Genomic DNA, 12,504 nt, shown 5'->3' with positions numbered 1-12,504 from the left:
TAAAAAACTCTGAAAATGGAATACGAAAGGTGGATTCTTGAGGAGGACATATTCATATACATTCCCAAAGTATAGAGACATTGTCGCCAACTAGTGGTCTGGAGTGTGCAACGCTTCAGATTCCAACGGGAAGCGGAAGTTTATAAGCGGTTGTGATGTATCGGAAAAAATAGTTCTGGGATTTACAAAATGCTAAATAAAACAAGACAGGAACGGTTTTTCTTCACGAAACTTTTTTTGGAACGTCATTGAACAGCGCTGACGACCCGGTGAGTAGCATATTTTAAAAAAAGAACGTTTAAGGTTGTTTTAAGGACATTATCTGACATGCACTATGGAAGCCATTCTGAAGCAGCCAGGGGGGGATTCTGCATGAGCCAAATAGCAGAGACAGGACCAATCGTCAAAATTTTGGTGTCGATCATTCGATTTCATCCTGGACACTACAGAAAATGGGCTAAAAGTGTTAAAAACCGGAATTTTCCTTTAACATCTACATGAAGTAGGGTTGGGAATTGAAAAGATTTTCACGATTCCGATTCCCTTTTCGATTCTATGAAACGATTCGATTCTTAATCGATTCCAATTTGGGGGAAAAAGGAGAACAAACAGTTTGATTATCAGAATCAACTTTGTTTACTTAACTATTGCACAATCTTACAAACTCAAAAAGATCAAGATGTCCACAGGAAATGTGAAACTGGAGTAACATCTGTGTTTAAATGAAAAATGAATACAAGAACAAACTTAATAACCAACAATGTCTAATAACAAATGATGGGATAATAACCTATTTTAAATAACAAAAAATACTAATTATAAAACAGTAGTAGGGAAAATTAACAGTTCTTTTGCAGAAAGATGAGCATATCTGCTTTTTCTGGAAGGATACGGGATCTTTCAGCGCTTAAGGTGTCTCCAGCCGTGGAGAACACCCTCTCAGATGGGGTGGAGGAAGCCTGCACAGAGGTAGTTTTCAGCCAGTCAGATAGCAAGGGCAGCGTATCTTGCTTGTTCCACCACCACAGTGTGGCGCTATCCCTGCAGGGGATGGAGGGCAAGCTTTTATAGAGCTGGATTTCCTGATCTACCCTCTGGGCTAAGGAAAGACGGGGCTTTGATTCACAAAGTGACCGCAGCACGTTGTCTTCCTCCTCGAATAGTTCTTCCAAATTGCGTAACTTGCGTAACTTGCGTAAGTTGCGTAACTTACGTAAAAAACGTGACGTAAGTCGTGCTCCCCAGAGCCGGCGCTCTCGGCTCTGGTGCTGCGGGAATCGAAAAAAGAATCATTCAGCGAGCTGCCAAACGATGCCATGGAATCGGAAAATACGGAACCGGTTCTGAACAGGAACCGGTTTTCGATTCCCATCCCTAACATGAAGTAGTGATTCGTAAAAATATTTTCACAAATTAACTGGTGATTTCTACAAAAAAAATCCCAAATTTACTTCTACGGTTTTAAATTCATACTTAAACATTTCTGATTCTGTGTCGTTGAACCTTTTTAACCTGAATTTCTCAAACATTTCCATGACATGTTGACAGCAAGAAAAATGCAAACCTTACATTTATTTGTTTATTGGCTGACATTTACAAATTTAGACACCCAAGCATGTTTACTGACATTCATTTTACCCCATACATAACTATGGATCAGGATCGTAAATCTGAGTAAAACACATATACATATATATATATATATATATATATATATATGTATATATATATATATATATATATATATACACACACACCCTATACACTACATATTGACTCTCCTGATGATCTCTGATGCACAGCTTTCTGCAGATTTGTTTTTGCTGTTTGTTTTTCTAATAAAGCATCATGAGCAGCTCCATAAATCGGTCAGTCTGGACCCAAACGCTGCTCCTGGAAAGAGGAGGCAGTTTTTTTATCCACAGTGCCGCTTCATAATTTCATTAATTTAATACAGATATAATAACAAATCCTGATAGTTTTAAGCATTTCTCTGAATTTGTGGCAGAAGATGAACCTTCAGGCACCAGGAACGTTTTTATGAAGCGGTGCACCGATTTCTGGCCGATCACTGATCTTCAAAAAAGCCTAAAATGATCCTTTCTAACTGTTATAAGATAATACACCTTCAATGTTTTAATCTTATTTTATTGACTGAACAAATACCTGGAAAATAAAACTTGTTTTAACTGGACCAGAAAAGTTTAATGCATGTCTTCTAAATTCAGGGGCCCCCTGCCTGCCTTTGCTTAGGGGCCCCACATCGTTCGCTGCTTCTGAATAAAGAGCTTTGTGTCTGTCTCAATTCTGTGTTTGCAGAACAATTTGAAGTCACATATTTACACGACGGCACCTGTTAGTGAACTAAAGCAAACAGCTTCAAACAGGATCTGGTTAATGTCAGGCTTACCTGGACGCAGGATGTTCATCGCTTTCTCGCCTCTGTTTCAGGCTTGATGCTTTTCAGCATTTGGTGAAAAGGTCCCAAGCAGCCATGGTGGAGGAGTCGGAGTTAACCAGTCTGAGCTAACAGGGTCCAGGAGGTGAAAGGATGTAGTCAGGATCAGGCGGCAGCTTGGCTGGGATGGAGGAGAGACGATGGAGGGCAGGCTTGCTGAAGCTCTGCCTCACAGGGAGGAGGAAAAAAGAAAAAATATGTTCACAGGAGGGAGGATGGATGAACCAGCAGCAATTAGCTTGATAATAAAGTTTAAACTGCTTCTCAATCAATCAAATCATTTTTCTTTTTAACTTAAACACTTTTTTTATAAGTTATCTCTAGTTTATATTTCTTTTCTAATGTTTTTCTTCTTTTAAAATAACTTTTAATGTTTCTGTCAAGGTTGGGTTTGGTTTGGAGGACCCAGATGCAGAGGCAGAGAGGCTGAGGAGATTTAATGGGACAAAAACTGTAAACAAAGGCAGGAATCCAAAAATTCAACTAATAATGAAAAGCAAACCAGAACTGAGGAGACATCTGGGGAAACCAAACACGAGGAGCCAGGGAGAGACGAGGTAGGAGGACAACAGCATGAGAGGACAGCAAAGACAAGGAACCAACAAAGAGTGAGAGCAGAGGGAGAATATATGCAGCTGACTGAGACAAAGGGAGGGCTAACGAGCTGATAAGGAGCAGATGTGAGAGGAGACAACGAGGGAGCCAAGGGGAAAGGAACACACACAAGAGGGCAACAGAAAAACATGAGAACTAACATAAATCTAGAAATTACAACAAAACTGCAAATAAACCAATAAAACTAGAAAACAAGGTGCAAAGTAAAGCACAATAGAAACAAGACCATGACAGTTTATTTAGTTTATCTCTACTTTAACTTTCTTTTAATATTTCAAAAATATTTTGCTTTTCAATTAAAAAAAAACTTTTCAGTTTTAAATAATCTTCTTTTCAGTCTTTCTGTGCTTTAAATTTCTTTTCATATATTTATATATATTTTCTTAGTGATGCACTGATATGAAAATCTGGGCCGATATCAATATCCAATATTTTTGTCGTTGTTATGACCAATAACCGATATTTACTAATGTGATATGAATCCCTACTCTTTGGGGACGGGGTGGGGGGGGGGGGGGAGTCGGGACATTGGTTAAATCAATAATACTTTTCAGTTTAAAATGTTTTACTTTCAGCTTTAATCTATTATTGTTTGATTTTTTATTTTTTTTTACAATGTATTTGGCCCAAATGTATCTCCAAAGCGTGATTACACCAGAGAAAACAGAACAAAAACTGACAAAACTTCAGCAGTGATAGAGAAACAGCCACAAAAACAGTAACTATGGCAATAATAACAGGATATGGCAAGACAATAATGAATATAACAAACAACTGGGAAGAAGCAAAAGACAAGAAATGATTCAAGCTCATTATTTAAGCTGCAGATCATTTTCTACCAAGTAGCTTTAGCTCATAGGAGCTTTAATTTGAAGCCTCTGGCTCTTGGTAAATGTCGCCCCCTACTGATACACATTTATAACTTTATATAAATGGATATAATACATTAAGAAACATTTCTTTGTTCAGGTTTTGGATGTAGATCATAATAAAAGATTTATTTTAAACAGAGCATATGTATAAACTATATAAACTGAAACAAAGGAATATTTCACCAACTACTAAACAAAAAATAAACTTTCCATGAAGTAATTTTTTTAAACTTCTTTTGTCTTGATTCAAACATTTTGGGTAATTTTTCAACAGATTCCTTAAAAAAATCTTTTTTTAAAAGATTTTTTTTAACGATTGCTTGAGTTTAGAGAGAAAACTGAACCGACCTGACTGGATGATCTGGTTGAACTGTCTCTGTAAAATGCCTTGAGATGACAGAATGTATTTTCGCTCCATATATATAAACTGAACTCATTTATTCCACGTCTACTCAGGTGCTACAGGTGTCAGCGCTGCGGACAGGTGGCAGCAGTTTAGAGGGGAAAGCAAAGCTGGTCAAAATGGGGAGACGATCACAGAATGGAGGAGTGCAGGAAAGAAAGTGAAGAAAGGTGCTGCAACTATGGAGGCCAGCAAAGAGCTAACTATGGAGGATGGGAGGAGAGAGAGGAAGCAGTAAGAATGTATGGAAGAAAAACTGTTTCATTGGAATCTGCCTTTTCTAACACAAAATTCTAAGCACTGAATTTATTAGCACCATTTTTTTTAAAACATTAATTTATTTTACACTTTGAATTCCTTACTCTGAATTTGTATCTGGTAAATTGTGCAAAAATTTCCCTGCAAATATGTTGAACTTTTGGTGAGCTCAGGCCAAAGCAATCTAAGCTCAATGCAGTCGAGCAGCTTCTAGCCAATGAAATGAGCTGATTTGGTCACGTGACACAACGGTGGGACTTAGCTTTGTGTTTCGGCTGAATGAGGAGTTCTTCTTGTTAAATAGATATGATTACAAAACATCAGGTGATTATACGGAAGAGGATTAGGGCCACTGGAAAAAAAAAAGTAAACTGATTTTTAAATTTTATTTCAGTTTAACATGGGAAAAAAGTCAGAATTCTGACTTTTTTATTGTCAGAATTCGGTCAGAATTCTAAGATTAAAGTCAGAATTCTGATTTTTTTTCCCATGTTAAACTGAAATAAAATTTAAAAATCAGTTTACTTTTTTTTTTTTTTTTTCAGTGGCCCTAATCCTCTTCCGTAGATTAGTAATAGACAGCCATAAGAGTTTTTCATCTAATGGGTCTGGGTGTAATAACTGAGCTGATCACAGCTAGTACGGCACCCCCGTCTGCCAAGGCTCTTAGTTTGATCCGGAAGAAGCGGCCGGCAGCAAACATTTTTTTTTTTCTGACCAAATGAGCTCATTTCATTGGCTAGAATCTGCTTGACTGCATCGAGTGTAGATTGCTTTGGCTTGAGTTCACCAAGAGGTCGACATGTTTGCATGGCGAATTTATTGCAGGCAAATTGTTTGCATCTGACTTTTTTGCATCTGAATTTTTCGCAGGTGAATTTTTTGCAGATGAATTTTTTTCATCAACATTTTTTGCAGGTGAAGTTTTTTCAGGTGAATGTTTTGCATCTGAATTTTTTGCACCTGATTTTTTTGCATATGAATTTTATGCAGGGGAATTTTTTGTTTCTGAATTTTTTGCACGGGAATTTTTTGTTTCTGAATTTTTTGCAAGGGAATTTTTTGTTTCTGAATTTTTTGCAAGGGAATTTTTTGTTTCTGAATTTTCACCGGATAAAAATTGAGTGTAAATAATTCAATGTGTAAAAAAAATCAGTGGTTAAAATTCAGGGTACAAAAATAAGGTACAAAAGCAAAATAATAGTAGAAAGAGAAGATAATTTCATTCAGACGGTAGAGAAACTCATTTTATTCATAGCGTATGTAATAGACTGCACAGACCAAGCCAAGAATAAGACAGAGAAAATCAGGATGATTGAGAGGAGCTGAAAATTTTATGGGACTTAGAAGTTAGCTGGTGGGAAGAAGTGGAGCATCTGGAGCATAAAAGTTAAAGATATTGTTAATAAATAGTAATTATATTAGATAAACATATAGGATATTGGGTTATTATATTATGGATATGAAGTAAAGTACATACATTTATTTGTTAGTATAATGTCATTTTGTTCCATAATCCATACCAGTAGGTGGCGGTAATGCGCTTTAGTTTGTTTGCCAACCCACATTAAGATTCATAAAAGAAGAAGAAGACAGCGATAAGCTTAACTGCTCCCAGCCAGTAGGTGGCACACTCGCTCGCTTCAACTTCTTCTGTACTGTTTGTAAGCTGGATGCCAGGTTCGCTAATGCGAAAGCTAATGGCTACCATTTCCGAAAACCTAGAGTGTTTTTTTTTTCTCTACCTTCTCGAGATAATGACGTATCTTTGTCGTTATCGTGGTCAAACAATTCATTGTTGAGATAATTATCTCGTTATCTCGATGGTTTCATCGTACAGTGTGAGCTGTTGCTGCATAAAATGATTTTAAAAAATCGCACATTGTATGCCCGCTTTGTGTTAGCGTTAGACATAAGCTGAAACCTTACGCAGATTTCGGAATATGAACACACTCTAAACAAATCAAGAATTATTCATTGCAGGATGCTAGCATTAGCCTGCCTTCCTATCACCAAACTAACATTAGCGGTCAATTACCATACGGATCAAATTCTCGTAAGTACCGTCGTGATAATGAGCTGTAATTCAACGTTTTTTCCTAAAATTGATTAAACATGAACTTCAAGACAATTTCAGGGCTAAAAATACAATAAAAACAGGTTATGACTCAATTAAAGGAAAAGTTTGGTCAGCAAGGAATAATCAATAATCAGTTAAAAAATAAAAACAATTTTCGTCGCGATCAATGAGTCTGGGAGCGGCAATCTTTGCCCAAATATAGTAGCCCCTCCCTCCTGCCATCTCCCAGCAGTGACGTCACGGTGCGGTTAGCCTAGCGCCATTCTCCCCGCTTTACAAGCTAAATCAATGGGAACTACTAGACACATCTGCAATCAACAACAATTATTGAAGATTTCCAGAGGACTTCACCATTGAAATTCACCAGAGCTATAGTGAAACTGACAATGCCCACGTGCATGGCAGCTGGATGCTGGAATACATCGGGTAAAAGTGAAAAGAGTTATTCCACCTTTCTGATTCCTGATCCTCCACGGACGGGTTGGTCGTTGGATCGCCAACTTGAAGAGGGAGGATTTGCCATCGAACTTCTGGCCAGAGAAAAAACCCGTAATATGTAGCCAACATTTGGAAGAAGAATGTTTTCAAGATGACTTGGATAATAGCGCGTTGTGACAAACACCAGATACAGCACTGGGACTTGATCAACAGCCGATACCGCACCGTGACGTCACTAACCAGTAGGTGGCAGTAGTGTTCTTTGACAAACATGGATGCCTCCAGTAAAGCACATTCACATGAAAATGACTCTGAATTAAAAACACTGATCATTTATTGAAAGGGATGGAATCATTTCAGATTTAAAGAACTTTCAGAAATATGACTGAACTTTTCCTTTAAGGAAGGGAAGTACAATAGCAGGAAGTGAAATAATTATGCTGGTTTAAGGTGGACACTGATCATGAAAATCGCCTCCTGAGCTCGGACAGGCCTCCAGATTTAGAAGTAAAGCCTGTAATCACTTCACTAAAGAGGTTAAGAAGCAAACCACCAGCTGCTTTACAAACACACATTCACCCTTATGGCTAAACCAGAACCTGATGGGAAATGTGAACCATTTGGTCCAGTTTCAACAGCAGACATTAAAAATCATCTAACAGTCAACGTTGTCTTTTTGCTCCATCATCTCCATCATCAAACCAAATACAATCAACACATGAGGAAAACATCCAACATAAGGTTCAAATTAACATCATTAAATCAGTGAGTTTTTACTGATTTGTCCACTTCCCCCTCATTTCCTGAGGGTAGGGCTGCAGCTCCCAAAGTTTAACCTCCGACCCCCAAAAATAACAATACATGTAAATATTTCACTCGATATCTGTACAGATGAAGTGATGTCATATTTTTATATATTTGTGTGTAAGTGACATTGAATTATTTAATCACTTTAAATGTTTTTAATTATACTATACTACAATTTGCGATGCATTTAAAGGAAAAGTCGCTCATATTCAGAATTCAAACGTCTGAAAGTTCTTTAAATCTTTAAATCTGATCATGTTCAATAAATGATCAGTGTTTTTAATTCAGAGTAATTTTCATGTGAATGTGCTTTACTGGAGGCATCCATGTTTGTCAAAGAACACTACTGCCACCTACTGGTTAGTGACGTCACGGTGCGGTATCGGCTGTTGATCAAGTCCCAGTGCTGTATCTGGTGTTTGTCACAACGCGCTATTATCCAAGTCATCTTGAAAACATTCTTTTTCCTCTTCAGTTTCTCTTCATGCTTGCTCATCATTGACAGGTTCATTTAAATCTGTGTTTATCCAAGATGGACATCTATGTTCAAGCCAACCAGCAGTCAATGGACTGAACCAACTTCACTCCACCACCAGTTTCAGGCCTTGTCCTTGAATTATCCCTGTTCTCATTACAATTTAGCACTAATGTTTCCCTTATGGCACAACATTCTGCCCTGTTCTGACTAGACATGAGTTTGTGTCCGTTACTGACAACAATGGAAAGCAGTCAGAGTCAAAACAAATTAGAGACACTTTGGTTGAACAATAACATGTTATGAATAAACCTGAGAAAGAATCTGGTTTGTTATTAGAAGAAGCTCTGTCTGGTCTACAAACACCATCCTGCAGAGAATGGTGTGGCCTTCAAGGTGAAACAGACTGAGTGAAAAGTTTTATATGAGTATATGAGTAAATAGCATTAATTAATATATGAAATAACATAAATCCAAATTTTCTGACAACACAGTTTAACTATAGCTCTGGTGAATTTCAATGATGAAGTCCTCTGGAAAACACAAAGAGAAAAGACCGATACGACAGCATGCTCAGAAGGCAGTGAATGAAATCAAAGCTAAGAAAAGCAGAGCAGCAGAGTAGTAACAGTAACAGATGAGCCGCTAAGGCTTACCAAAAGAAGGCCAGGGCCAGTTGCTGCGAAGGCCTACCAAAAGAAGGCCAGGGCCAGTTGCTGCGAAGGCCTACCAAAAGAAGGCCAGGGCCAGTTGCTGCGAAGGCCTACCAAAAGAGGGCCAGTTACTGCGAAGGCCTACCAAAAGAAGGCCAGTTGCTGCGAAGGCCTACCAAAAGAAAGGCCAGTTGCTGAGAAGGCCTACCAAAAGAAGGCCAGGGCCAGTTGCTGCGAAGGCCTACCAAAAGAAAGGCCAGGGCCAGTTGCTGCGAAGGCCTACCAAAAGAAAGGCCAGGGCCAGTTGCTGCGAAGGCCTACCAAAAGAAGGCCAGGGCCAGTTGCTGCGAAGGCCTACCAAAAGAAGGCCAGGGCCAGTTGCTGCGAAGGCCTACCAAAAGAGGGCCAGTTACTGCGAAGGCCTACCAAAAGAAGGCCAGTTGCTGCGAAGGCCTACCAAAAGAAGGCCAGTTGCTGCGAAGGCCTACCAAAAGAAGGCCAGGGCCAGTTGCTGCGAAGGCCTACCAAAAGAGGGCCAGTTACTGCGAAGGCTTACCAAAAGAAAGGCCAGTTGCTGAGAAGGCCTACCAAAAGAAGGCCAGGGCCAGTTGCTGCGAAGGCCTACCAAAAGAAAGGCCAGGGCCAGTTGCTGCGAAGGCCTACCAAAAGAGGGCCAGTTACTGCGAAGGCCTACCAAAAGAAGGCCAGTTGCTGCGAAGGCCTACCAAAAGAAGGCCAGTTGCTGCGAAGGCCTACCAAAAGAAGGCCAGGGCCAGTTGCTGCGAAGGCCTACCAAAAGAAGGCCAGGGCCAGTTGCTGCGAAGGCCTACCAAAAGAGGGCCAGTTACTGCGAAGGCCTACCAAAAGAAGGCCAGTTGCTGCGAAGGCCTACCAAAAGAAAGGCCAGTTGCTGAGAAGGCCTACCAAAAGAAGGCCAGGGCCAGTTGCTGCGAAGGCCTACCAAAAGAAAGGCCAGGGCCAGTTGCTGCGAAGGCCTACCAAAAGAGGGCCAGTTACTGCGAAGGCCTACCAAAAGAAGGCCAGTTGCTGCGAAGGCCTACCAAAAGAAGGCCAGTTGCTGCGAAGGCCTACCAAAAGAAGGCCAGGGCCAGTTGCTGCGAAGGCCTACCAAAAGAAGGCCAGGGCCAGTTGCTGCGAAGGCCTACCAAAAGAGGGCCAGTTACTGCGAAGGCCTACCAAAAGAAGGCCAGTTGCTGTGAAGGCCTACCAAAAGAAGGCCAGGGCCAGTTGCTGCGAAGGCCTACCAAAAGAGGGCCAGTTGCTGCGAAGGCCTACCAAAAGAAGGCCAGTTGCTGCGAAGGCCTACCAAAAGAAAGGCCAGTTGCTGCGAAGGCCTACTAAAAGAAGGTCAGTTGCTGCGAAGGCCTACCTAAAGAAGGCCAGTTGCTGCGAAGGCCTACCAAAAGAAGGCCAGGGCCAGTTGCTGTGAAGAACTACCAAAAGAAAGGCCAGTTGCTGCGAAGGCCTACCAAAAGAGGTCCGGTTGCCGCAAAGGTCTACCAAAAGAAGGCCAGTTGCTGCGAAGGCCTACCAAAAGAAGGCCAGTTGCTGCGAAGGCCTACCAAATGAAGGCCAGTTGCTGCGAAGGCCTACTAAAAGAAGGTCAGTTGCTGCGAAGGCCTACCTAAAGAAGGCCAGTTGCTGCGAAGGCCTACCAAAAGAAGGCCAGGGCCAGTTGCTGCGAAGGCCTACCAAAAGAAAGGCCAGGGCCAGTTGCTGCGAAGGCCTACCAAAAGAAGGCCAGGGCCAGTTGCTGCGAAGGCCTACCAAAAGAAGGCCAGGGCCAGTTGCTGCGAAGGCCTACCAAAAGAAGGCCAGGGCCAGTTGCTGCGAAGGCCTACCAAAAGAAGGCCAGGGCCAGTTGCTGCGAAGGCCTACCAAAAGAAGGCCAGTTGCTGCGAAGGCCTACCAAAAGGCCAGTTGCAGCGAAGGCCTACCAAAAGAAGGCCAGTTGCTGCGAAGGCCTACCAAAAGAAGGCCAGTTGCTGCGAAGGCCTACCAAAAGAAGGCCAGTTGCTGCGAAGGCCTACCAAAAGAAGGCCAGGGCCAGTTGCTGCGAAGGCCTACCAAAAGAAGGCCAGGGCCAGTTGCTGCGAAGGCCTACCAAAAGAGGGCCAGTTACTGCGAAGGCCTACCAAAAGAAGGCCAGTTGCTGCGAAGGCCTACCAAAAGAAAGGCCAGTTGCTGAGAAGGCCTACCAAAAGAAGGCCAGGGCCAGTTGCTGCGAAGGCCTACCAAAAGAAAGACCAGGGCCAGTTGCTGCAAAGGCCTACTAAAAGAAGGCCAGTTGCTGCGAAGGCCTACCAAAAGAAGGCCAGTTGCTGCGAAGGCCTACCAAAAGAAGGCCAGTTGCTGCGAAGGCCTACCAAAAGAAGGCCAGTTGCTGCGAAGGCCTACCAAAAGAAGGCCAGGGCCAGTTGCTGCGAAGGCCTACCAAAAGAGGGCCAGTTACTGCGAAGGCCTACCAAAAGAAGGCCAGTTGCTGCAAAGGCCTACTAAAAGAAGGCCAGTTGCTGCGAAGACCTACCAAAAGAAGGCCAGTTGCTGCGAAGACCTACCAAAAGAAAGGCCAGTTGCTGAGAAGGCCTACCAAAAGAAGGCCAGTTGCTGCGAAGGCCTACCAAAAGAAGGCCAGTTGCTGTGAAGGCCTACTAAAAGAAGGCCAGTTGCTGCGAAGGCCTACCAAAAGAAGGCCAGTTGCTGCGAAGGCCTACCAAAAGAAGGCCAGTTGCTGCGAAGGCCTACCAAAAGAAGGCCAGTTGCTGAGAAGGCCTACCAAAAGAAGGCCAGTTGCTGCGAAGGCCTACCAAAAGAAGGCCAGGGCCAGTTGCTGCGAAGGCCTACCAAAAGAGGGCCAGTTACTGCGAAGGCCTACCAAAAGAAGGCCAGTTGCTGCGAAGGCCTACCAAAAGAAGGCCAGTTGCTGCGAAGGCCTACCAAAAGAAGGCCAGGGCTAGTTGCTGCGAAGGCCTACCAAAAGAAGGCCAGTTGCTGCGAAGGCCTACCAAAAGAAGGCCAGTTGCTGCGAAGGCCTACCAAAAAAAGGCCAGGGCTAGTTGCTGCGAAGGCCTACCAAAAGAAGGCCAGTTGCTGCGAAGGCCTACCAAAAGAAGGCCAGGGCCAGTTGCTACGAAGGCCTACCAAAAGAAGGCCAGGGCCAGTTGCTGCGAAGGCCTACCAAAAGAAGGCCAGGGCCAGTTGCTGCGAAGGCCTACCAAAAGAAGGCCAGTTGCTGCGAAGGCCTACCAAAAGAGGTCCTGTTGCCGCAAAGGCCTACCAAAAGAAGGCCAGTTGCTGCGAAGGCCTACCAAAAGAAGGCCAGTTGCTGCGAAGGCCTACCAAAAGAAGGCCAGTTGCTGCGAAGGCCTACCAAAAGAAGGCCAGTTGCTGCGAAGGCCTACTAAAAGAAGGCCAGTTGCTGCGA

The 12,504-nt window shown here is 42.5% G+C and overlaps 1 protein-coding gene across 1 annotated transcript in view; it reads right to left on the bottom strand.

The window, feature by feature from the left end:
* gal3st4 (galactose-3-O-sulfotransferase 4) overlaps positions 1–2,616 on the bottom strand; it is a 45,956-nt gene extending 43,340 nt beyond the window's left edge. The window contains exon 1 of the mRNA XM_038303170.1: positions 2,411–2,616. The gene's annotated coding sequence lies outside the window, so the exon portion shown is untranslated. The remainder of the gene's footprint in view (positions 1–2,410) is intronic.
* Positions 2,617–12,504: the final 9,888 nt, after the last annotated feature.

This window comes from Cyprinodon tularosa, unplaced genomic scaffold, assembly GCF_016077235.1.
Source record: "Cyprinodon tularosa strain WSP-4 unplaced genomic scaffold, ASM1607723v1 ctg507, whole genome shotgun sequence".
In the NCBI taxonomy this organism is placed as follows: Eukaryota; Metazoa; Chordata; class Actinopteri; order Cyprinodontiformes; family Cyprinodontidae; genus Cyprinodon; species Cyprinodon tularosa.
Note: the sequence above shows the minus strand (reverse complement) of the source record. Positions and strands in the feature narration are given on the sequence as shown.